Raw genomic sequence first — 25,282 nt, 5'->3', positions numbered from 1 at the left:
TTTGGGTTTTTCAAGAATCCTGAGCTGCACTGCATTGTAATGGGTTGGGCGTATTACTTAACATCAGCTGAACGTTCTGCTCGTCTGGTCCCTCATTTTCCAAAAAATAGTCGTAAAGACTCAGTCTCGCTTAGCATTTGCTCCTAAGTATTTTGTATATTAAAATAACTTACCACTAGCAAACGCACACATGGACAATTATTATATATTTTTAACATTATCGTGCTGTCAGGTCGTCTATATGCTAGTATATTATAAGTCTCTAGTAAGGTAGATGTAATTTTGAAAAAGGGTGCAAAAAGCAAAATTAAAAATAGATGCCTCACAATTTTTTTTACAATTGTATTTAATAAATACAAAGGGTTAAGCATACCATTTACAAAGATCTCATTCAGAGATAAAACCTCTCTATTACAATATTGGCCGCAAAAATTAAAAGTAAATCAATTTAAATTTAGAACATAGGTGCGCGATTATAGATAGTCCAAAGTCAAAGTATTTAAAGTTTTATTTTAAAGTCAAAGTCAAAGTTTTTATTTGCATAAACATGTTAGATTGATGTTACATAAATATTATAAAGTACATGTTTGCCACATTTATGACGTGCAAATTAAAACAAAGTTGAGAGATAAGAATCGTCAAACGGACCGTTACAGGTTCTTCAGCCATATAATTTAATACAATGTAATTTAAGTTTAAATTATGTAACCATAGTAGGTATAAATCAAGAAAAAATAATAAAAACGAAATATTATGTTATTTACTATTCAGCGATTTCACGCGAACACTTCCTGCTAACTATCACACGACCGACTCGAAGATCGCAATTTTCGACCGGGACAAGACTCACTTAATGTATGGTTATTGTCCCTGTAAGTAAAATTAAATACTCCAGTGATAAAATTCTGACTTCAACATTAAGCTTAACATAACTTACAATTTAAGGTTAAACGTACTTTCTTCACTTCGTAACCGTCACAATTATAAAAACTTTAAACAGTGGGATAATTTGTCAATTTAGTTATGCATGTGTAATACTTAATTGATGGGGATTTTATAATTATTAAAATATCATCACTAAAAGTCATCTATTCTTTTTCTAGAAAGGGTCAAATTATACCTTGTATTTTGGAACGTTTTAGTAATTTCGTAGCTTTTAATATAATATTTTCTTAAATATATAATTTATTTTGATAGTTAAATATGTATTGCATTGTTCAGTCTTACTTCATTTGGAGAATAAACGACTGTATCATATTTATAGAGTACTGAGCAGAAACAATTTAACTAGCCTTGCTACAAGTCTACGCGATTTCATTTGTGGCTACGATTTGCTACGCAGCTACAACGCAGCCAGCAATGTAGAATAATATTAAAATGAAAGTTTATTGGCACTATAATTCAATTGCTTACACCAAGGTATACTTTATATTGTATAATATTTTCATTTTACAAGTTCAATGGATAATGTTTAAGGTAAAATTTTATCGTTGTTGTTGTATACGTTGTATCCAAATACATATTATTCCCGTAAAACATAAGTTTCAAAGCATTTAATGTTTAAATTATTAAGGGCAAACGCTTTTAGTGTAGCCAGTAGCTATTGTTCACGATATGTTGTGTTTTAATAGTTAACGTTCACAACTTATTGGACTGAGTTATTTGTATAACGAGTATTACAAAGGTATTAGGAGCAGTGTTATAAGGTCAATGACCTCATATGTTGAACTATAGTAAAATTATTCTATACCCGAGATCTAGTAGCATTTTCATTTTGAATATCTGGATGTTTAGTCTCAAGGAGAGGAACATTATTTTGCTTTCATTGATGAAGTTGCCAAAGTGGAATCGTCTTTTTCAGTACTGTACAATTCTAAGAACCTAGCGTGGCTGAGTATGTCAGGCACTTAATTATTTAATAATTTGACTGATTCATCAACGAAAGGTAAAGTCCTGACATCCATGACTGGGTCAACATCAACCATATATTAAGTGCGGTGGATACTAAAAAGGTTAATTTAAATTTAAAAAATTAAGCCTCGTGTGTGTAATGAAATTTATATCTCATCATATTTAAATAAAAACCAGCACTATACACATAGAAAGGCATACATACTAAAACACTGAGAATGCGCTTCGGGCAAAAATTAGGACGCACTCGGGTTAAAATACTATTTTTCGTTTTAGTAATGAAATAATCGAACTTATATTGGTTAGTTTTTTTAATAGTACACAACCCAATAAATACATAATAAAAAAACAAACTGGTCAAATCTGGGTCCAGCTTGCATGCGGTGGTTCAAGATGATATATCATGTACGTCTTAATTTCTCTCGTAAAAGAACAGTTTTCTTACTTTTTCAATCCTTAAGAAAAATGTAGGGTACTTTACACTACAAACTTTACAAAAATTTCAAACTTAAATAACCAAAAAAACGTACTATTTCGGTTAAGAGAAAATGAAAACTGAATAAAAATTTATGTATTTACCTGAACGTAACCCGTTTAGAATGTTTTTTTCGGTTTCCAAGCCTTGTATGTAAGTACCGACTAATTTCAAATACAAATATATTTATTCTAAATAGGATGTGACATCACTTATTGAAAGTCAAAAACTACCACCCATTCCAAAAAGAATGCCTCAAACCTGAGAAGAATGGGCGCAACAAACTCTGCGGGCTTTTTATTCACCAAAAAAATATGTTTACAAAGTAATATTGTAAAATTAAACTTATTATTTAATAGCCTGAGGGTGGTCTCGCCATTCCCAATCTGTGGAATCATTTAGAAAGTCATTTATGTTATAGTAACACTTAAGTAATACTTTTGTTTTGAATATTTTCTGGGACTCAAATCTTTAAACGCGTTTATTTGTACTATAATTTAGAAAAAAAACAACATATTTTTGCTGCCAGTTTATTTTGTTCTCATGTAACAAAACTAAGGTACATTGGTATACTTTATAATATTAACTGTATAAACATCGTACATATCTTGATATATAAACAAATAAACATTTATTATTAAGAGATCACTTAAGTTTATATCTATAGAATAACATATTTATTTCCATTGCAGGTGGAAGTATGCAGTTAAGTGCATTGGTAATATTTGCTGGCAGTTGCATGCTGCAGACACGAGCAGGTAAGAATTTTAAATTATTTTGTAATTTTATATTAACTTTATTTTACTAAAACTACACTTTTCGTTCATCTGTCTGTATATTAGACAACAGATTAAGACAGAATGTATATTACAATAAAAACAAATAGTAACTAAAATGGTTGTTTTCAAAAGAAATGCGATGCACATTTAAATAAAATGTTTCATTTACTAAATATTGTTCCAATCATGGCCTATTGCATTTATGCGTGGGGTGGTGCTGCCAAAACGTTTATGCTTCAGTTAGAACGAGCGCACAGAACTCTATTAAAAACAGTTTTCAATAAGCCATTTAGGTACCCAACCAACCAATTACATGAAGAGAGTAAACTTCTCAGTGACTGTCAGCAATATATTTATGGAATAATTTCACAATTTCATGTAAAAAGTAATATAAACTCTAATGATAATAACACAATAACCACTTTTCGTACCCCAATCACTAAAACAGGCTTTGCTCAGTCTCAATATGAATTTAATTCAGCATACGCTTATAACTACTTCAGTAAATTTAATTAAAATATAAGTAAAATAAATAAATACTCTTTATCAAAATCTTTAAAATCGTGGCTAGTAGTATTAAAATACGAAGATACAGAAAAGGTTCTTAAAATTAAAACCTAAGCATCAATTATAACACTTATTTAATCTTGTGCACAGTTTGACATACTAACATAGACTTAATTATTAAAAAAAAGACACACACACACGCACATACACTAAATGCCCACATACACACACACGCACACGCACATACCTGTTTTTAGTGAGTTTGGTTATTTATGTATAATAATGCCTTTCGGAAAGACCTAGCCTCTGCAACTCAGGGTATAGGATACCGCAGAGGGTAAGGCACACAACATTCTGTACCACATATTATTAGTATTGAATAAATGATTATTATTATTATTATTTGATTTCATTATTCAAACAAAACAAATCTTATAACTATATTTACAACACTATGATTACATTAAATTAAAACTATTATCACGGGGAAGAGTACCAAGAATACTGGCAGCATTTCCACTTTAAATAGCTTGGGTTATCCGTTGACAGAAATAGCTGCCAGCGCTTGGGTTGCCAGTAGCCCTATTGAGACGCGAAAATAGTACGTTGAGGCGAGAAGATAGTTCTTTGAAATGAAAAAAAATACTAAATTGTATTCAAAAATATCTTGAGGTATGGTGACTCTTCCTCCGATTCGTCCACGAGTGGTAGCTTGTCACAAAGTCTACCTTTAAGCAATTATGTAAATGTGCAAACATTATTGTTTTTCGGCCTGAAGGGCGCTGCAGCTACTAATATTACTGGGATAATGAGACTTAACATCTTAAGAAGTCCATATTATGGATATGGAAAACACGATACTATAGAGATGTCACTATGAAAAAATTATTACTTTTCTAAGACTTTCTGACTGAGATATGTTTAAAATCTGTCGGTTATGTCTGTAGATATTTTAAATATTGCCATAATCAAGTAATGTAACCTTAATAATCATAATGTATAACCTTAGATTATTCAACTAGATACCGCAGGCGTAGTCCCTAAGTGCGCAAACTAATACTACGCCGAAGGGGGCGTACTTGAGCCAGTCTCGAATAATGCGTAACGTTGACGTGCCACATGTATCTGTTAAACTTTACTAATAATGGAAATTTAAATGCCGGGTTGCGTAGTAAAATAATGCTACAAGAAATAAGAAACACACTGGGATCACATATCATCAGTAAGTTTTTTCTATTTTATTAATTTCAATGTAACATAACGAAGTAGTACACGTTACAAAATTTGAAAGATGCCATTGAGTGTCAAGATGCCACGCACAAAAGCATCTCATAGCAGTTGCCGTAATTAAAAACTATTGTTATTAGGTAGTGTGGTATCTAGTTGAAGCGCAGCACAAAACAAACCTTAATCTAATCTTATAACATTACATCCAACAACCTGATAATTTATAGATAAATAAAATCTAACTTAGCCTACCAGGCCTACTTCAATATGCTTTTTAATGGCAATATTTTATATAAGAAAATATGTTTTTGATTTCGATTATGCATGTTAACTTCTCGCAAATATAAACAGTAAGTTTGCAAAATTTTATAGCAATCGATTGAACGGTGTGACACGAATTTAATGCGAACGTATATTGTATATATTAGAACTAAACAAATTCTGTCTGTATGCTGCTTGATAAAGTAATGCAAACTTTAATATGACAAGAATTGTCACAAATCATTTCATCCCGTCACATCTCGTACAAATCTGGGACGGAAACTTTTAAGTAACTTTCCATCGCCTTATTTTTTGTTTGCGAATCACTCGAGGGAAGTGCTATTTTACGTATAGATAAGCACGTCCGCAAGGGATGTTAAGAGTTTCACCCTTAGCACCGCCTATAAGGGTCCCCACGGGGAGCTATAGCTTTTATTTAAATTTATTATAATACGACGAACACACTTCCTCAGTGTTTGTAGGTTAATTAGTCAGAGGTTACACTGAACGGAGAAAGTAGCTCTTGTTCATCGGCACGGTGGCTTTTTTTATGAAAATAAGGGACGAGACGAGCAGGACGTTCAGTTGATGGTAATTGATACGCGCTGCCCATTACAATGCAATGCTGCTCAGAATTATTAAAAAACCCAAAAATTCTGAGTGAATTCACCTTTAGACATAAGATATTAAGTCTCATTTGTCCAGTAATTTCACTAGCTACTGCGCCCTTCAGACCGAAACACAGTAATGCTTACACATTACTGCTTCACGGTAGAAATAGGCGCAATTGTGGTACCCATAATCTAGCCCGCATCCGATGCAAAGGAGCCTCCCACTGGTAAAGAGAGAAGCACAAATTTAGTGGCGCAAAGTTTTACGTCAGAGACTAGAGGTTAGGATATCACTGCGAGTATTAACAAAGCTAGAGAAACCGGCATACATATCCACCCGATACGGCAATCATATACCGTTATCCAGTCCAACGGATGCGAGACGTGGAAAATTACTAAGATCATTTCTCCAGCCCTGTATAGACCGCTGCCTTTGTATTCTGGGTGCATGCTCGCCTGAGGAGGAAATTCATGCTGCCTTTGCCTCCGCAATGCCTACAGTTGAAATTATATATCTTATATGGCCTAAAATGACGCTACAAAGCATTACAAAGTGCATCCGTGATAAAATCTGAAAAATAATTATAATTTCTAGTCCATTGAAAATGTGTGGCGTAATAAGTATAAAATCAATATTGAAATACATTGAAAACAAAACTATTTTGGGTATTGCAGCTTTTAGGGATGAGATTAAACTTTTACTCAAAGTGCCATTGATTCGTTTAGTTACTTTATAATGTTTTTATCATTCGTTGTTTATGTCATAAGATGGTGCGAACAGGCAAAGGTCAACTACCCATGGACCTTCGTAACATAAGAGGTCAAGAAATGCATTGCCATAGAGGGGGCTTTAAATTAGGAGTAATGCTCTAAGCCTGAAGGTCCCTAAGACGTAACGGTTCGGGAAAAATTCCAGTCGATAGTTGATTCCACAAAGTTATATAAAAATTATATACAGTTAAATCATATTTAAAAAAATAATTCACTATCAGTTATTTGGTCCAATTTTTTTATGAATTTCGTTTCATACATTGACTAATATTACCACTCAAGAAATGGTATTTATATCAGTTATATCTTCTTTAGATTAATATTTTTATATATATAAATTAATATAATTATATATATAAAAATGAATTGCTGTTCGTTAGTGTCGCTAAGACTCGAGAACGGCTGGACTGATTTGGCTAATTTTGGTCTTGAATTATTTGTGGAAGTCCATGGAAGGTATAAAAGGTGAATAAATAGGAAACTGCTGCTAAGTTAAATAAAAACAACAAATGAAAGATGTGTCCATACATAATATCTATGAGAGAATTTACTGACGCACGGTTTGACAGTTCTGCTGTGAAACAATTTCATTACGACAGCAGGGTGCATATTTTACGAAGTAATTTTTGATGTTATGATATATTATTGACAAATTCATATGACTATTTGTAATAATAAATATATAATATAGCTTCAAAAGGCAAAAATGTCTGCAAAATTTACTTTGACCATGGAATGCATCGAATTTATTACTGAAGACAAATTCACAGCAATTTTCCGCAATAGTTCTTTGTGTGAACTGAAGTTGATGAAAAATATTTGTGTTGCGTATTTCTTTTTCATAAAGACGACCCATATAGCCGAATGTTTAGTGACCCTGACTACTAAGCTAGAGGTCCCGGGTTCGAATCTCGGTAGGTGCAATCATTTATATGATGAATATAGATGTTTGTTTCCGAGTCATGAATATTTATGTATATTAAATCTTGCTGTTTAACCTGAGAAAGTAATTCCACTGTATTTTTCCAGTTTTAAAATTTGGATTATTATTTTTTTTATTATAGAGGGATCAAGTGGCTTACCTAATGGAAAGTAAAGCAACTGGCCACTGATGGGCGTCAGCAATACAAGTAAAAAAATGCGTTTACGGCCTCAATAATTATGGAATATAACGAATAGAATTCAAGGTCCTAAAATCAAACCAAGACTAGTGGGAGGCTCCTTTGCACAAGATAGGTTAGAATATGGGTACCACAATGCCTATTTCTGCCGTAAAGCAGTAATGTGTAAACATTACTATGTTCGGTCTGAAGGGCACCGTAGCTAGTGAAATTACTGGGCAAATGAGACTTAACATCTTATGTCTCAAGGTGGCGGCCGCAGTTGTAGTGCCGCTCAGAATTATTGGGTTTTTCAAGAATCCTGAGTGGCACTGCATTGTAATGGGTAGGGAGTATCAATTACCATCAGCTGAACCTCCTGCTCGTCTCGTCCCTTATTTTCATAAAAGAAATTATATTGGTTTGAGAATACAGCAGCCAGCAGATGATTCTGTGAAGTATCTGTGCGTGGGAAAAAGTTTCTGGTGAAACGAGCGGTTTGGAAATAAAATCTATAAAATAGTGTGAAAATCGGCAGCTGTTATTAATCAGAAGAACTCTTCAGAGCATAGAACTTATATCTCTACGCAAAGCCAAAGAACTAAACCAATGAGAGATGACTTGACCGTTGATGATTCAAAACTGGTCTTCTTTATGTATGGTCACATGGAAGAAGCTGGGACTGGGGAGCACAGCAGTACATAATTGTTAAAGTTATACATAATATTAGAACTGTAAATCAACTTACTGTTTGTAAGTATTAATAATTAAGTATTAATAAATAATTCTGTTTTGGTGCCTATAAGTACTGCCTAGTAAATAAATTTTGAAGACCTATCCATAGATACCATACATGATTGGGTTTGATGAAAAAAAAATTTAGTTTCAGTTAAACTTAACTTAATGTTTTTTTTATTTAACTTTGTGTGAAAATATTAATGTGGTTCACAGAATACTTACCAAGTTCCAACAGTATAGTTCATAAAGTTACGGAAAAAAGTGGCTTTGACATACGGATGGAAAGACAGACAGACATAACGAATCCATAACAGTTCCGTTTTTTGCTATTTGGCTACGGAACCCTTAAAACAATCATTAGTACAAACCCAACCGTTACTGCTCGATCTCATTCCATACTCACAAATAAGAGTCACTCAGTGCATCTTGAGAAGTTTTCACTTCAACGCGAGTGATACACATTTAAATAAAACACTTGTTAACGTATAAGCCGCGTGTAATTATTACTGTTTTTATTACATTATACACATTATTACAACATTTGTTTTGCGAAAAAGATACATTTTTATTATTATTTTAGTTAACCCGGCCTTTAGTGACCGTTTTCAGGGTGACTGAAACACAGTTAAAAATTGTTTAGATTTGAAAGAGCGACACCTCATGTCAATTTCCTAATATGCAATTATTGAAGTTGAGCAGGTTATGAACTGTATGTAGATCCTGTAGATGGAGCCACTACCTGAGATTTGAACAAAATATCACAAATAGCAGAAAACATCACACACATTCATTTGTGGATAATTTTTTCTTGCCGTTTCTAGGCCTACCTTTAATCTAGTACATGATTGATTGAAGTTTAAGTGTACCTTTTAACAGAAGCACACGTTAACGCATAGACCAGCCATCGCCCCTGTCGTACGTATTTGAGGAAAGGAGCCCAGCACACGATGCCTCCACAAGCAATTACATTTTAATAAGTAGAACTCGAATGACAGAGCTCTACTCAGTATGAAGCTCGGAAAATGTTTCATCGGAGATTTTGATCACTGGAAAACATTTAGTCATGTCGGTTTATACCTGCTTCCAAATCAAATTCATGATTCGAAAATAATAAGAAAAGCTACCAAAATTCATCGTTTTCACAATATATAATCAATGTTCTGGGAACACTTTTAATAAAATAAATTTCAAATAAAATTATTGTACACTGTAGTCCTAATTTGACTGGTGTTTTTTTTTATATAATATTGATATAATAATTATTTCGGAATATTAATTTAGAAATCGCTTTATTTCTGCAAATTACTTCTTTTGATAATTTGTAATGCCCAAAACAAGCCATTTATCCATCAAGGCCGGGTTAATGAATAGGCAATTTCAAAGTTGTAAAGCCATTAATTATTAAGATTATGTCTGTAAATTACGTCTTTAAACGTAATGCTTTCAAAGGCTTTACTTAAGGTTCGTAATTAATTAAGTTATGATGTGTCGTTGGATCAAAGGTGCCCCCAATATAGACGCAGGCAGACTGGAATATCGATTGTGAATTTAAGGCTTCGAAGGAAAATGTTATTGGATGCTGTCAGGCTTTGAGAACTCGTATGCTTATTGATAAAATAAGACATAAAATAATACAATCTGGGCATGTAATATCTTTCCAGGGTCTTCTATGAAATTAACCATTGGTGGCTTTTTCCTTCCCTTAAATTTGGATAGGGTGTTGCATACCTGTTCATATATACATAGTAATCAACGCTGAATGGATAATTGCATTTGATTGGTCTAAGCAGACAGAAATCGAAATCGAATCAGAAATGAAGAGATCCGTAGGAGAAGCAAAGTCACTGAGATAGCCCAGATGGGTGCGATACCAATGTAGCAGTGTGGGCACATAGTTTGACGAGCAGAAGCTATGGTAGGGGCTGTGGGGCAATAAAGTCCTCGAATGGTGAACACGTGCTGAAAAACGCATTTTTGGTAGGCCCCCCACAAGATAGACTGACGCACGATTTGGTCAAGATCTACGGAATACGTTGGATGAAGGCAGCGCAGGACCAATCGTCGTGGAGATCTTTGGTAGAGGCCTTTATCCAGCAGTGAAGGTCTTCCGGCTTATATGATGAAGATGGTGCTGCAGACAGAAGCTGGAACATATATCATCATACCAATACCTTGCGTGCATTGTAAACGAGAATGGTGACCATATCGTAGAGATGAAATGTTGCGATGACTAAGCACTTTAAGCTTTTCTGAAAATAAAACAGTTTGTCTAGAAATGGTCTTTTAAAATCTCAATTAAAAACTGATTTCTGTAATGTTACGAATTCTCTGTCCTATTGTTTGTACCTGAAGTCGGTACCCTGACACAGAGAAGTATTAAAGCAAAGAAGCTATCGAAATGTAGAGTTACATAAGGATGCTGAGAATGTCTGGCATTATCAGTCATAGGATCTAAAATCCTGATCCTTTTCTGTAGTTGATAGCAGAAACTTTAAGTGCTCAGAGAAATGTACCAACTGTTGGAACTCATCATGCAGAGTAGGATCCACCTCATGCCTGAACAACATGAGAGGATGCTTTAGTTCAGAATCTCTATTGGGTTTTTATCCCACCGAGGTTTTAATCATCAATTTCGCTTTACTGAATGGTACTTTTTGTATGTAAATACCAAGATTGTTACTGAAAAAACAGTACAAAAATAGAAACTTCCATCAGTTACTGATAGATTCATCAGATCTGAATTTATTTAACAAATCAGTCCATAAATGACGGAGACATAATTTGGTATCCTCCTTTTATTAAAGTCTGTTGAAATGTTTATGTGTTATATTTTTTTATAACACATAACAATATAATAGTAATCTGAGTAATTTCACCACAAATCTTTAAATAAAACACTTTTAAAGGATTAAAACGCGTGTAACTGTTTTTACATTAGATTTTTGCGTAAAAGTTACATTTAAGACGTTTCAAGACCTTTCCAGATCTCGTTTTCAGGGGGACATTAGTACAGTAGACAACAAGACAGTGACCCTGAAAACGAGATCATTAAATGGACATTATTACAGTAGACGACGGGACAGTCCTTTAACTAACAGTCCCTTAGCGTGAGATAATAACTTAAGTTTTTCATAAAATAATTTTCTCACGCCTCACCATATTATTACATAAAAGAAATCATTTATCATTAGAGATCACCTTGAAAAGATTGAACAACACTTTAGACTCAACACGGCAACAGTCATAATTATGATTCAAGTGTGGTTTTGCTACTTTTTTCTCGTGTTCAACAAAACTCAAACGGTAATGTGTTCGCCGCCTAAAATTTCTATGGCTCTTCACTAACAAAAAAATTCTCATTATTTTAAAATTGAAATCACGTTCTCTTTTTAAATTTCATCGTTGTAATTTCGTGTTGTTTTTTTTCAGAAGCCGTTCTTGGCAGCTCTGCAGCAACCACACATGCATTTCACACGTAAGTTACAATTTGAACTTTATTACATTGAGTTAAAGATTAATGTTACTACTAAAATATATAATATTTTAACTTAACAAGCGAAGATATAGTGCTTTACGATATCGGACTTTATTATTATGGTATTAATATTTATCATTTCTATAACACTTTATGCAATATATGAATTCCTTGCAGGAATATAATTATATATGTATATTTATATTTTTTTTTATGGAAAAGGAGGACAAACAAGCGTACGGGGTCACCTGGTGTTAAGTGATCATCGCCGCCCACATTCTCTTGCAATACCAGAGGAATCACAGGCGCGTTGCCGGCCTTTAAGAAAGGTGTACCTACGCGCTTTTTTTGAAGGTACCCATGTCTCATCGTCCCGTAAACACCGCATAAGGAAGTTAATTCTACAGCTTTGTAGAACGTAGAAGAAAGCTCCTTGAAAACCGCACTGTGGAGGACCGCCACACATCCAGATTGTGGGGATGATATCCTAACTTGTGGCGTGTCGTGCGATGGTGGAATTGGACGGCAGAAATCAGGTGAAACAGCTCTTGGGAACACTCCACATGATAAATGCGGCAAAGGACACACAATGAAGCGATGTCTCTACGCAACGCCAAGTGATCCAGTCGTTCACAGAGCACTGGGTCCCCGACAATTGGAGCTGCTCTGTGTTGCACGCGGTCAAATGGATCGAGCTGATACTGAGGTGTGCCAGACCAAAGATGACAGCAATACTACATATGTGGCTGGACCTGCGCTTTGTACAACGCTAGAATGTGGGCCGGCTTGAAGTAATGAAGTGCTCTCTTTATGACGCCCAGTTTCTCTGAAGCCAATTTGGCTTTGCCCTCCAGATGGCCGCGGAATTGGTAATCGTTCGAGATATCGAGACCCAGAATTCCGATACTAGGTGAGGCTGTAAGGGAAGGTTTTTCGAAGAGCGGTGATACGAGAACTGGAGTTTTTTTAGTGGTAAACGCGCATACTTGAGTCTTCTGGGGGTTAAATTGGACAAGGTTCAATTAACCCCCCAGTTTCAATATTATATAAATAAGGAATAGTTCGTAATAGAACGGTGTTATCAATCGTAACAGATTTAAATAAGGAATGTCTTTTTTTATGAAAATACGGGACGAGACGAGCAGGACGTTCAGGTGATGGTAATTGATACGCCCTGTCCATTATAATGCAGTGCCGATCAGGATTCTTGAAAAGCCAAAATATTTTAAGCGGCACTACAATTGCGCATGTCACCTTGAGACATAAGATGTTAAGTCTCATTTGCCCAGTAATTTCACTACCTACGGCCCCCTTCAGACCGAAACAGAAATAGGCGCCGTTGATCTAGCCGGCATCCTGTGCAAAGGAGCCTCTCACTGGTCTGCATTTAAAATTATCTTAGAGTTTAGGTAATAAAACACAGTACAAAAAGGTTTATTTCTCCTTTCCTTTAAACATTCAGTCAGTAGCAATGTAATCTTTTTGATGTCGTTATATTACACACGTACACAAGTTCTTTAAAATAAAATTATTTAAACGCGGTATATCGACAGTTAAATTATTGTAAGTTAATAAAATAAATGTAAGTAAATGTTTTGATTAAAACGTGAACAGTTTAATAGTTTAAATAAGTGAATTTAAAGTATTGTGCTAAGTATTTAAGAGAATAATTATTCTGAAAGTGACGGTGAGGTATAAAAAAGTGCTAACAATTGCATTCCATTATAGTGCTTATTTCTTTGAGGATTGCGGCGATAAAGGCATATGACACACGGCCGTATATGGTTTTATACTGGATGAGCAAACTGTAAGCGATGTAAATATTCTAATAATATTTTAACAAATATTAATAAGAGTTACATCTGAGACATACACTTATTGAACTAAGTGGTTGATGAATCGTTTTGTACAAGTTACCTACTTACCTAACATATAAAGTTCCGTAATGCCTTTATGCACAAAATGTTCAGTAACTATTCTTGTTACACAAAAACGTTTGAAGTGTACAAAATGCAATAACCAATACCATTCTGAATGTGTTGGTTATAATAATAATGATACAAAGTCACGATCACAGTGGATATGTTCCAGTTGCTCCCCAAACACTAAACAATGTAATTTAAATAGCACTTCCACAGTGTCTATAGAAACGCAGGCAACCAATTCTACTATATCGTCAAGTGTTATAAGTAAAATTGAGAATAAGATTATCGACGTAATTACGAAGGAATTACCGAGTATTATTCGGGAGGTTCTGGTTTCGGAGTTGGAACCAATTAAACAGCAGTTACAACAACTAAAGGATTCCACCGCAGTTCTTAATAATCAATACGAAGAATTATTAGAAGTTGTCAATTCCAAAACCACGGAAATATCATCTCTCCGCTTTGAAAAAGACACCCTATGTGATACCGTAAGCGAGTTAAAATCTCGAATTGGGTTTATGGAGCAAATTGCACGACAGAGCAATATAGAAATTATTGGAATCCCGGAACATAGAAACGAAAATACAAAGAAAATTGTCGAACAACTCTGTAGCGTAGTTGGGTTTAACCTTTCATCGTCAAAGAATATTTTATTGGCTACGAGAGTTGCTAAGTATAATCGTGAATCAAATAAGCCAAGAGCCCTTATATGTCAGCTTCCTAACAAATTAATGCGCGACAATTTACTTGCAGCTGTTATATTATATAACAAGACACACAAAGACACTAAACTCTCCTCAACGCTATTGGGCATTGCTGGTCCCCAAGTGCCAATATTTGTGAACGAACACTTAACGCGAGCCAACAAATCCTTGCACGCTGATGCCCGAAAGAAAGCCAAAGAAAACGGTTATAAATTTGTTTGGGTAAGAAACAGTAAAATATTTATCCGTAAAGACGAAAATTCTCCCTCCAAGACTATTTTGAGCCCGGAACAACTGGAAAAGTTATTTAAATAATTTTCTTATTTATTTTAGAATTCTTGTTTATATTGTTTTCTCACCGTTCTGTTTAGATTTTAATTTAATTTAATTTATATGTCTATTAATTTAAATGTTTTTAATAATGCAACATTAGATATATACTACCAAAATATAAGGGGAATGAGAACTAAGTTGGAGGAGATTAATAAAAACGTATTATTACATAATTATATGATAATTATACTAACTGAGACCTGGCTCAATAGCAATATTTATGATGGAGAAATATTTGACGATCGCTATGAGATTTATAGACGTGATAGGCAGTCTAATTCTTCATATAGTAATAGGGATGGTGGCGGTGTTCTCATTGCCGTACATAAATGTATTAAATCTCATAGAATGACCTCTTTTGAAAGTATTGCTGAAGACTTATGGGTAGAATTAGAGATTAAAATTGCTAATGGGTTTGACAAATTAAGCTTATGCGCCGTATATATGTCTCCTCCTATTGATAAAACAGTTCTTCAGGCCTTTTTCTCGAAATCATCTATTGCTGTAAATGAATCTAAGAAACATTTGATAATTGGGGATTTTAATATGAGTTTTATAAAATGGACCAGAGAGGATGATAATAAATTTCTGGAACCCATTAATTTTCAAACTCCAATAGGTACCTCTTTGATTGACCACATGGCTTTTTGTAATAGTAAGCAATTTAATTCTGTATTAAATAAAAATAGTAGAGTTTTAGATTTGGTGCTGTCAGACATAAAGAGTGTGACGGTAGTGGAGACATTCGATGCTATCTCAAGTACGGATTATCATCATCCACCATTAAATGTATCGTTAGACCTGCTTCAAATGAGTTATTTAAAAGAAAAAAATAATGTCCGTGAAAATTCTCTCAATTTCTTCAAGGGTGCATATGAATTAATAAAAAGTGAAATTTCATCGATAAACTGGTTGTCAGAATTAAGTAGCTGTATGGATATAGATGCTATGGTAACGAAATTTTATTCCATTTTACATAAATTTATAAAACTACATGTTCCTAAACAATTCAAACGAAATTATAAATACCCTCCCTGGTTCACACATAACCTAATTCAAGTGTTGAATGAGAAAGAAAAGATACGAAAACGCTACAAAAAATATACGAATGAAATGGATAAACTACAATATAACTTATTAAAAGAAAGATCTCGTGTGCTTATAAATAGTGCTTATGAAAAATATATAAAAAAAATAGAAGATAATATAAAAGTAAACCCAAAAATGTTCTGGTCTTACATAAAATCTAAAAGAGGTAATACAAGTGTAATTCCATCTTTAATGAAATTAAACGATAGTTCATCGAACGATGGCACTGAGATTGCTAACTTTTTTGCTGAGTTCTTTTCATCTATATATAATAACACATCAAAAATTGTATCACCACAAAAGGATAGACACACTACATCAAAATTTAATAAAAATAGTACAAATCACCTACAGGTAAGCGAAACAGAAGTTAAAAATAAGTTAATGTCTCTTGTCATTAATAAAAGTGCGGGAACTGATGGTATACCTCCCGTATTCTATAAAAATTGTGCTGCGGAATTATCGATACCTTTATCAATAATATATAATAAATCTCTGAGGGATGGTATATTTCCAAGTGAATGGAAAAAAGGGAAGGTGGTGCCTATATTCAAGAAGGGTAATAAATCGGATATTAAAAATTATAGACCAATTACTGTACTAAGTACTCCTGCCAAAATATTTGAATCTTTTGTCTGTTCCCAAATCTCATGGGAAACTAAACATTTAATAAGTGAAAAACAACATGGTTTCGTTAAAAAACGATCAACCCTTACAAATTTGATGTGTTTTACTGATTCTGCTATAACTGAAATGAGCAATGATAAGGAGGTTGACGCTGTGTATACAGATTTTAGTAAGGCGTTTGACAAAGTCGACCACACCCTGCTAATAAAGAAGCTAAGAGATGCATACTGCTTCTCAGAAAGTGTATTGGTATGGTTAGAATCATATTTAGCTCATCGACCACAAGTAGTTAAAATAAGTGGGTATCAATCTAGAGAATTTCAACAAACATCTGGTGTTCCTCAAGGCTCTAATTTGGGACCATTATTGTTTACACTGTTTATAAACGATATTTCCAAAAGTATTCAAGAATCAAATTACGAGTTATATGCAGATGACTTAAAATATATCGTACTGTTACTTGTTCAGAGGATCAAACGAAACTACAGAATGATATCCATCGTGTAATGTTATGGTGTAAAAATAATTTGATGGAACTCAATGCGTCCAAATGTCATTTTATAAAATTTTCTAGGAAACGAAAGAAATTGGAGAGTAAATATCATATTGATGGCATACAAATAAATCAAATAAACCATATCAATGATTTGGGTGTCATTTTAGACGAGGAGTTGAGATTTGATAAACATATTGACAAAATAGCTCACAAAAGTTTTAAAATGCTTGGGTTTTTCTTACGTAACACCAAGGCTTTTACATATATTCCTACGCTTAAAATACTATACTATTCCCTTGTAAGATCTCAGGTTGAATACAATTCGGTAGTTTGGTGCCCCTATTACAAAACGTACATCACTAGGATTGAGTCAGTTCAAAAGAAATTTATATCCAAATTGAGTTATGTCACTAATAATTACACTATTATAAGTTACAAAGACAAATTAAAATTTTTCAATATGAAAACCTTAGAATTGCGAAGAAATGCGTCACAAATTCTTTTCTTATATAAATTATTAAATAATCAATTAGACTGTCCATTACTTTTATCTAAGATTGGATTATGTGTACCACCTTATCCTTGTCGTATTAGTACATATCTGCCAGTACATGTACGATTTTTCAGAAACAATTATGGCTCAAATTCACCTATCCAACTTATCTCAAAATTATATAACAGTAAATTCCATAGTAATAGTAGTATAGATATAAATTTTAATACATTTGGAATTTTAAAAAATACGCTTTTGAACCCTTATAATTTGGATGTATAAAATTATAGTTTTTAGTAATAGTAAACACATATTGTAGTAGTATTACTTAACTTACAATAATAAATGAAGGCAACGCTGTGCATACCTATAAGTTAGATATACAAATATAAATATAAGAAATTTTATATTATAAGTAGTCATAATATTAATTGTGTGTCTAGTTGGTAAGCCTTTTCTAATAAATAAATAAATAAATAAATAAAACATTATAGCGCCTATGTAAAGAGTGTCCGCTTTTCTATTTATTTTTATGAAACTTCTATTTCTATTTATGAAACGTATGGTACGGGTACGGGTTCTACGTAGCTGTTAGTAGATACCTTAAAGAAAATACAGATATCTATTTATACAAGATATATGAGAGATCACGTAGATTTCATTCACGTTGCAATCAATATATTTAAAGAACTTCCTTCTATGCTTTTTTAGGTACCCTATTTGATTTTCTGAGACTTCTTATTACATAAGCTATGTGTCAGGAAAAGTTTCATTAAAATCAATCGAATGCAATCGATATACAGTGTATACATTTCCAAAAATCTGTTATTTTTACATAAGTTATAAATACGTTATTCTTTAAAATAAATATCACATAGTAATGTACTAATACTCGTCTGCGGTAGGCATAAAAAATTATTTCATCGCAGGACGTAAAGCAGGAGTGAAAGATCAAAACTATTTTGTATACAAATTATGTGCAAGAAATTCTATTAAATATGCCGCCCGAGTCTATTTACGTGATAATTTTTTGTGTACCACTAGCTGACCTGACAGACGCTGTTATGTAGAAAAAAACTATGTAAATATTCGGGAATATGTAGTGTAAAGCCATCGAAATGACAAATGAATGTTAATGAGTTAAAAATGAAAGAAAAACGTATTTCTATATGGTTTTTTAATATGTAGTAATTAAAGGATTTTTATCGTATTAATGCAAACAGTGTATCATCTTTAAGAGGTAGACATATGCCATCGCGGACTTTTATGTAGACCTATATAAGATACACAATTCCACCATACATTGTTTTGTTATAAATCAAATTAAAATCAAAATCAAAAAAAGGTTATTTAAAGTAGGTATTTCAAAATACACTTTTTCACGTCAAATAATTACAATAATAATTTATACGACATCATTAAAAAATACAAATAATATGTATATAAAATATACGAATGTCATTCATTACAAATTAAAATAAAATTTATACAATATCGATACAGCCAACACACATTAATGTCAAACATATATATTAAAAACTAATCAAGGGCACTTGAGAGCAATATAGGTATGACATTTTTAGGAACAAGCATTCTTGTCATTAATATAATCAACTACCTTATAATAAGCTTTCTCAATTAGTTTACTTTTAACATGAGATTTAAATCTATTTGGCGTTAAGCAAGTTACGTCATCAGGAATTTTTTTAAAAAATCGTATGCAGTTCCCCATAAACGAGTTCTTCACTTTTGTTAATCTAAAACAGGGTATAACTAATTTTTGCTTACTTCTTATATTTACATTATGTACATCACTTTTCTTTTCAATTTTTTTAATATTTTTATATACGAACATAATATTTGAATAGATATATTGTGAGGGTACTGTGAGTACCTTAATTTCTTTAAATTTCTGTCTAAGAGAGTCTTTGGAACCCACCTGAAAAATTGAGCGGATTGCCCTTTTTTGTAACACAAATATATTGTTTATATCAGCCGCATTGCCCCACATGAGGATACCATACGACATGACACTATGGAAATAACTATAATACACAACACATGTCTATTACACATGTATAATACACAGTCAGTTGTCGTATTTTATGAACAGCGTAAGCAGCTGAACTAAGCCTTGTTGACAGAGCTGTTATATGAGGTCCCCATTGGAATTTTTTATGAATTGTTACGCCTAGAAACACAGCACTATCAAGAATTTCTAAGGGCTCGTTAATATTTATGATTGTTTCATAGTCTTTCACATTTGGCAAGGCAAATTTAACGCATTTAGTTTTCTTTGGATTAAGTACGAGGTTATTTATGCTGAACCAATTCATTACTTGAGATAGCGCATTGTTAACATCGCTATAGCTTTGTTTACACCTATCAGTTTTAAAAATTAAAGAGGTGTCATCAGCAAATAGTACTATATCACAAAAAGATTGAGCATAAAACGGTAAATCATTTATATATATTAAAAACAAGAATGGACCCAAAATAGAGCCCTGTGGAACTTCCATTTTCATTAAAGACCCATCTGACCTAGAACCATTTATGTCTATAGTTTGTAATCTTTCACTGAGGTAGGATGACACTAAATCTACTGATTTATTTGGTATACCGTAATATTTCATTTTTTCTAATAAAATTGAGTGTTGTACACAATCAAAGGCTTTTGAGAGGTCACAGAATACACCAATAGCGTTTTTCATGTTTTCCCAGGCATCAAAATCATGTTTCATAAAAGTTGTACCCGCATCTACAGTTGATTTTCCTTTTGTGAAACCATATTGCTCTTTATGTAAAATTGAGTTTATATTAAAGTGACTCAATAGTTGGTCCAATAAAATTTTTTCAAAAATTTTGTTAATAGCGGGAAGAATAGAAATTGGTCGGTAGTTAGTTGGATCCTCTGAATTGCCATTCTTGAATAAGGGAATAACTTTACTACATTTCATAAAATTTGGGAATCTGCCACTTTCAATGCACTTGTTAAATATTAATACTAGATGTGGCGCAATGATATATATTATATGACTAAGTTCTTTTACCGATATTCCCCATAGGTCTTCAGTATTTTTTTTTGTAAATAATTAAAGGCGCTGATTATTGTTTTAGAATTGATATGGTCGAAAGAGAATTCTGATTCACATTTGGGAACATTATCTTTAACTATATCCAAAGCACGAATGGGGCACGATTTTAATGATGAAGTAATTGTAGTGGGAATATTGGAAAAGAATTCTTAAAAAATATTGGCAACTTCTGCATTTGAACTAGTTTTTAAGTTATTATGGGTTAAAATAATATTTTGTCGGTGGATTTAGCTTTTCCGGTCTCTGAATTGATGACTTTCCAGGAGGCTTTAATTTTATTATCAGACTGTCTAATCTTACTACCTAGATAACGTGCCTTAGCCTGAAAGCATACTTTTTTAAAATTTTTTGAATATTTCCTAATTTAATTTTGGTAATTATCATTAAAAATAAATGTTTTCATTTCATACAGGTCATATAATGTTGCCCTACTTTTATGAATACCTACAGTAGCCCATTCATTAAATGTGCACTTAGTTTTTGAGATTTTGGTTTTTTTAGGGAAAATAATGTTAAAATAATTTTGTATTTTGTTAAATAAAGCCTGGTATAAGATATTAGGGTCCTCACCAACATTAGCCACAGTGTGTATAGTGGATTCCATAGTATTTTTAAATCGAGCAATGCCCTCGCTTGTGATATGTCTGTAGGTTACTCTCATTTTCTTATTTCGGTCATTAAAAGGGAATATAGCTAGTTGGCCTGTGTGATCAGACCTTAATTTATGAATAATACATTTTTCTATGCCAGAGTTGTCAATGTTATGAAAAATATTGTCAATACAACTCGTGGATGAACTTGTTATTCTAGTGGGTTCAATAAAGAGGTTTTGCAAATTAAAAGATTGAAACAAACTCAAAAACCTTATGCTTAATGAATTATGCTTAAGTAAATTAATATTAAAATCACCACAAACAATAATATCTTTCACACTCTTATTTAATTTTTAAAGGCAACTTCTAGTACCAATTCAAAATTTTCATAAGAACCGCTTGGGGGTCTGTATACACATATTATTATATATTGCTCCAGCTCCACACATGATAATTCTATAGTTTGTTCAATAGACAACGCAGTCATGTCATTACGGTCTTTATGTTTTCTTTTATTAAGATCATTGAACCACCTCTTGAGGCAGTGTTTCTAGTGAACGAACTAACTAATTTAAAATTTTCAACATTGAATAATAATTGAGTTTTATCCAACCAATGTTCTGTAAAACATATGACATCCACATTATAATGGTGTAAAAATAAACTTACTTCTAACACTTTGCCAAAGAAGCCTTGTATATTTTGATGAACTATTTTGAGTTTATTTATTGGCTCTTTTGTTGTCTGATTTAAAAGTTTAAATTATTGGGAATATAACTATTGTTAGAGGTATTTCTAACTTGTATACAATTGGTAGTTATTGTGGGAATAACTGGATCATAAATATTAAATGCTAACAAAGAAGCAATTTGCTTCTTAAAATATTTAGACGGGTACATTGTATCCTGAGTCAAATTAAAATTTGATGTAAATTTATTTATGTCAAATAAAAATATAGCATTGCTATGATGATTTGTTATTACATCTAAATGCAAATTCAAGTTATACACAAACCTATTATACTGTCTATTTAAATTTGAGCAATATGGTAATGTGCATAACATGAACCTACATTTATACATTGCATGCCTGTGTAAAAATCTATGTACCACATCATCCAGATTGTTTCTTTACATTTATACTATTTCCTACACTTAAAATTACTGTTGTATATTTGTTGAAAGTTCTCTGATCTCGATCAATAATATCCAACAACAGACTAAGGGATGCTCCCGGGTAACATAAATTTATAACATTTTGTCTTAAGCATGTATTGACAAAATACCCTAAACCTAAGCCTAGCTGGTCAGAATATATTATGGTTTTTCTTTCTTGAGGATCTTCTGAGTACTTATCATATACTGATGTATTCTTAATTTGTTGGTTGTCGTTATTTGATTTCAATGGTGATTTGTTTGTACAATTCTCATTAAACTTTCTACTAAGGTCAGTGTATTTAATAAAATATCTACATTTGTCCTCTTCAGAAGACACTAAATGCCTTTAGAATGGTCTGTAATTTTTGTTCAAGTTTGACTTGTTCACGTTCAAAGTTTATATATAGGTCTGAATGTAATAAAAATAAATCTGAGATTTCTCTATCCCTTAATGATAATTCATTTTGTAATTTAATATTTTGTTTTCTGTATTTTCTACTCTCAATATAGGCCTTGCATTTTTTTATCATCTTTTGTTTTTTCTTAATTAGTTTGGTGAGTCGAGTATTCTTTCTAGATTTAGTTTTGCTTTGTAAACGAATACTGTTCACATCCCTAAGAACTGAATTGCAAATTTGTATAGTACTGTTGCATTTATGGGACTCGATTGTTGCTTGTAGTGAAGAAATGTTTAAGTATGCTTCATTCAACTCCTGTTTCAGCTGATATATTATACTCAAGTTATTTTCGTGTGACTCCATGCAACTACAAAGAATTTGCGATTGTTCTAACAACCTATCACGTTCAGCAGTCAGGTCTACATTTTTTAAGTGAAGCTCAGTGAGCTCGTTCTTGAGTTTGGCTAAATGGATGTTAATTTCCCTTATTTCAATGTCAGAGTCATCTCTCTCCTCTAATAATTTAGAATTTAGCCTATTAGCTTCAGAGAGCTCGTAAATCGTAGCATGAAGTTATTGCCGTAGCTCCTTAATAGTGGCATTCCTTGTGCCTGCAGCCATATTATTAATATTATGTGCTAATCACTAAATCTTATTGAAAGTTTTTGAATACTTACTGCGCCGTAATCGCCTCAATCTGCTAGATATTAAGCACTTATTAAGCACGATTACCGTCAATAAAAAGTGGTTTCTCACTCAAAGTTGTTTAAATTACATAATTTAACCAATTACTTGTTTACGCTTTAGTCAAATAAACTTTCTAACAACAATATATATTTATAAACAATTAACAATAAATTTAATCAACGTTTTACCATGCTTTATTAATTATTTTTAACTGAACTTGTGTTTACGTGTTAATGGCTAACCGTCGCGCTAAGAGATATATATATCTCAAAGGGTTTATTTAGACAGCGTTTTCGTTGAAAGCTCCGAGGCGGCTTATTTATTTCCGACACCTCCATCAAATATCGTCAATGTATACAAAAGCTTAACAAAGTATATACTAAAACCTTCCTCGAGAACCAGGCTATCCATTGGTGCCATCAGCATGAAAATCGGTGCAGTAGTTGTTGAGTTTATTGCAAACAGACAGGGTGGAGGTCATTGTTTTATAATATGTACTGATATCAACTATCAACATTTGGTGTATTACAAAGCTACTTTACAGAACTAATTTAAAATATCTATTCAAATATAAGACACTTGCGTTGTATAAATGTCATAATAAGTGATCAAAAGTGGCGCATTAGATGTTTCACATCAAAACCGACTTTCCTGTAAATCAATTAGACATGTGTAACAAAACCCTCAATTGTATTCTAGTAGTACCTTCTTTATCAATACCATAAACTAGTATACAAGATTTTGCCATAAAAATTATCTAACAAAAACTTCGAAAGCTTTTGTAAAATCCACAAATGCTTAATGAAACTGTAAGATTTGATGCCTTTTTAGAATTATGTTGTATAAATTAAACCTTCATTTATCCTTCTATAAAATATTACGGGGCAGGTACTTCAATAAAATTGGTCTTAAAATTAAACGTCTAAGTAACTCGTAAAATGATCAAAAACTTATCTTTTCAGGGGTCGTCATGTTTAATATACATGCTTACTTAAGCAGTGTTTTTAATTAGTTGGCTTCGGAACTTCTAAACATTTTTAAGTTACTTGTTACCAGGCTTTCGAAATTATAGATACATGAATTACTTCTGCCTATTTTGTGTTCATTAAAATAATAGTAGGAGAGCCGATGATGCTAAATTGTGTGAGGAAGATTTAAATTTGAATTTTAAGATGATTTATACAGGAAAAAAGGTCACACTATGTATCTCTTTAGCGTCTAAAGGCCTGAAAAATGTTGTGCTGGAAGAGAAATTACAGTTCATTGTTGCAGGAATATTTATGTTAAAAAAATTGCAAACTATCAGATTTAGAAAAATCCTTCAAATAATCATCAGATTCTGAATCAGTGTGACTGACATGAAGCTAAACAGCCTGTAAGAATTCCCAAAGTACTGGAGTATTATAATATTGCAGTGTTTGTATATTCAAAAAATTGCCACGAGCTTGTTTCATATCCGAAACGTTAGTCTTTTTAAATGGAGGATCCCTCTGAAAATCTGCGGGGCCCAAGTAATTATATTTTTCAAAAGAACTTTATCCAAATGGAGTTTATCCAACAATCCCTCTTTGGCTCTCTGATTAGAAGTAGGTAGATAGTCAACAAATAAGTAAATTATAATTAAATTTTGATAAAAGATAAAGAAAAATCTCCAGTACACTCTTTTCGAAGGACTTTGCTTAGCCCAAAGTGTAAGTTACAAAGGTAACTACCGTAGAATAGTATACTGTTTAAACAATTCAGATCTTATAACTATATTTACAATACTATGACTGTATAAAGTTTAAACTATCATTACGTGGAAGCGTAACAAGAATACTGGCAGCATTT

The sequence above is a fragment of the Leptidea sinapis genome, chromosome 28, assembly GCF_905404315.1.
Source record: "Leptidea sinapis chromosome 28, ilLepSina1.1, whole genome shotgun sequence".
Taxonomy (NCBI): domain Eukaryota; kingdom Metazoa; phylum Arthropoda; class Insecta; order Lepidoptera; family Pieridae; genus Leptidea; species Leptidea sinapis.
This window is presented reverse-complemented; position numbering follows the sequence as displayed.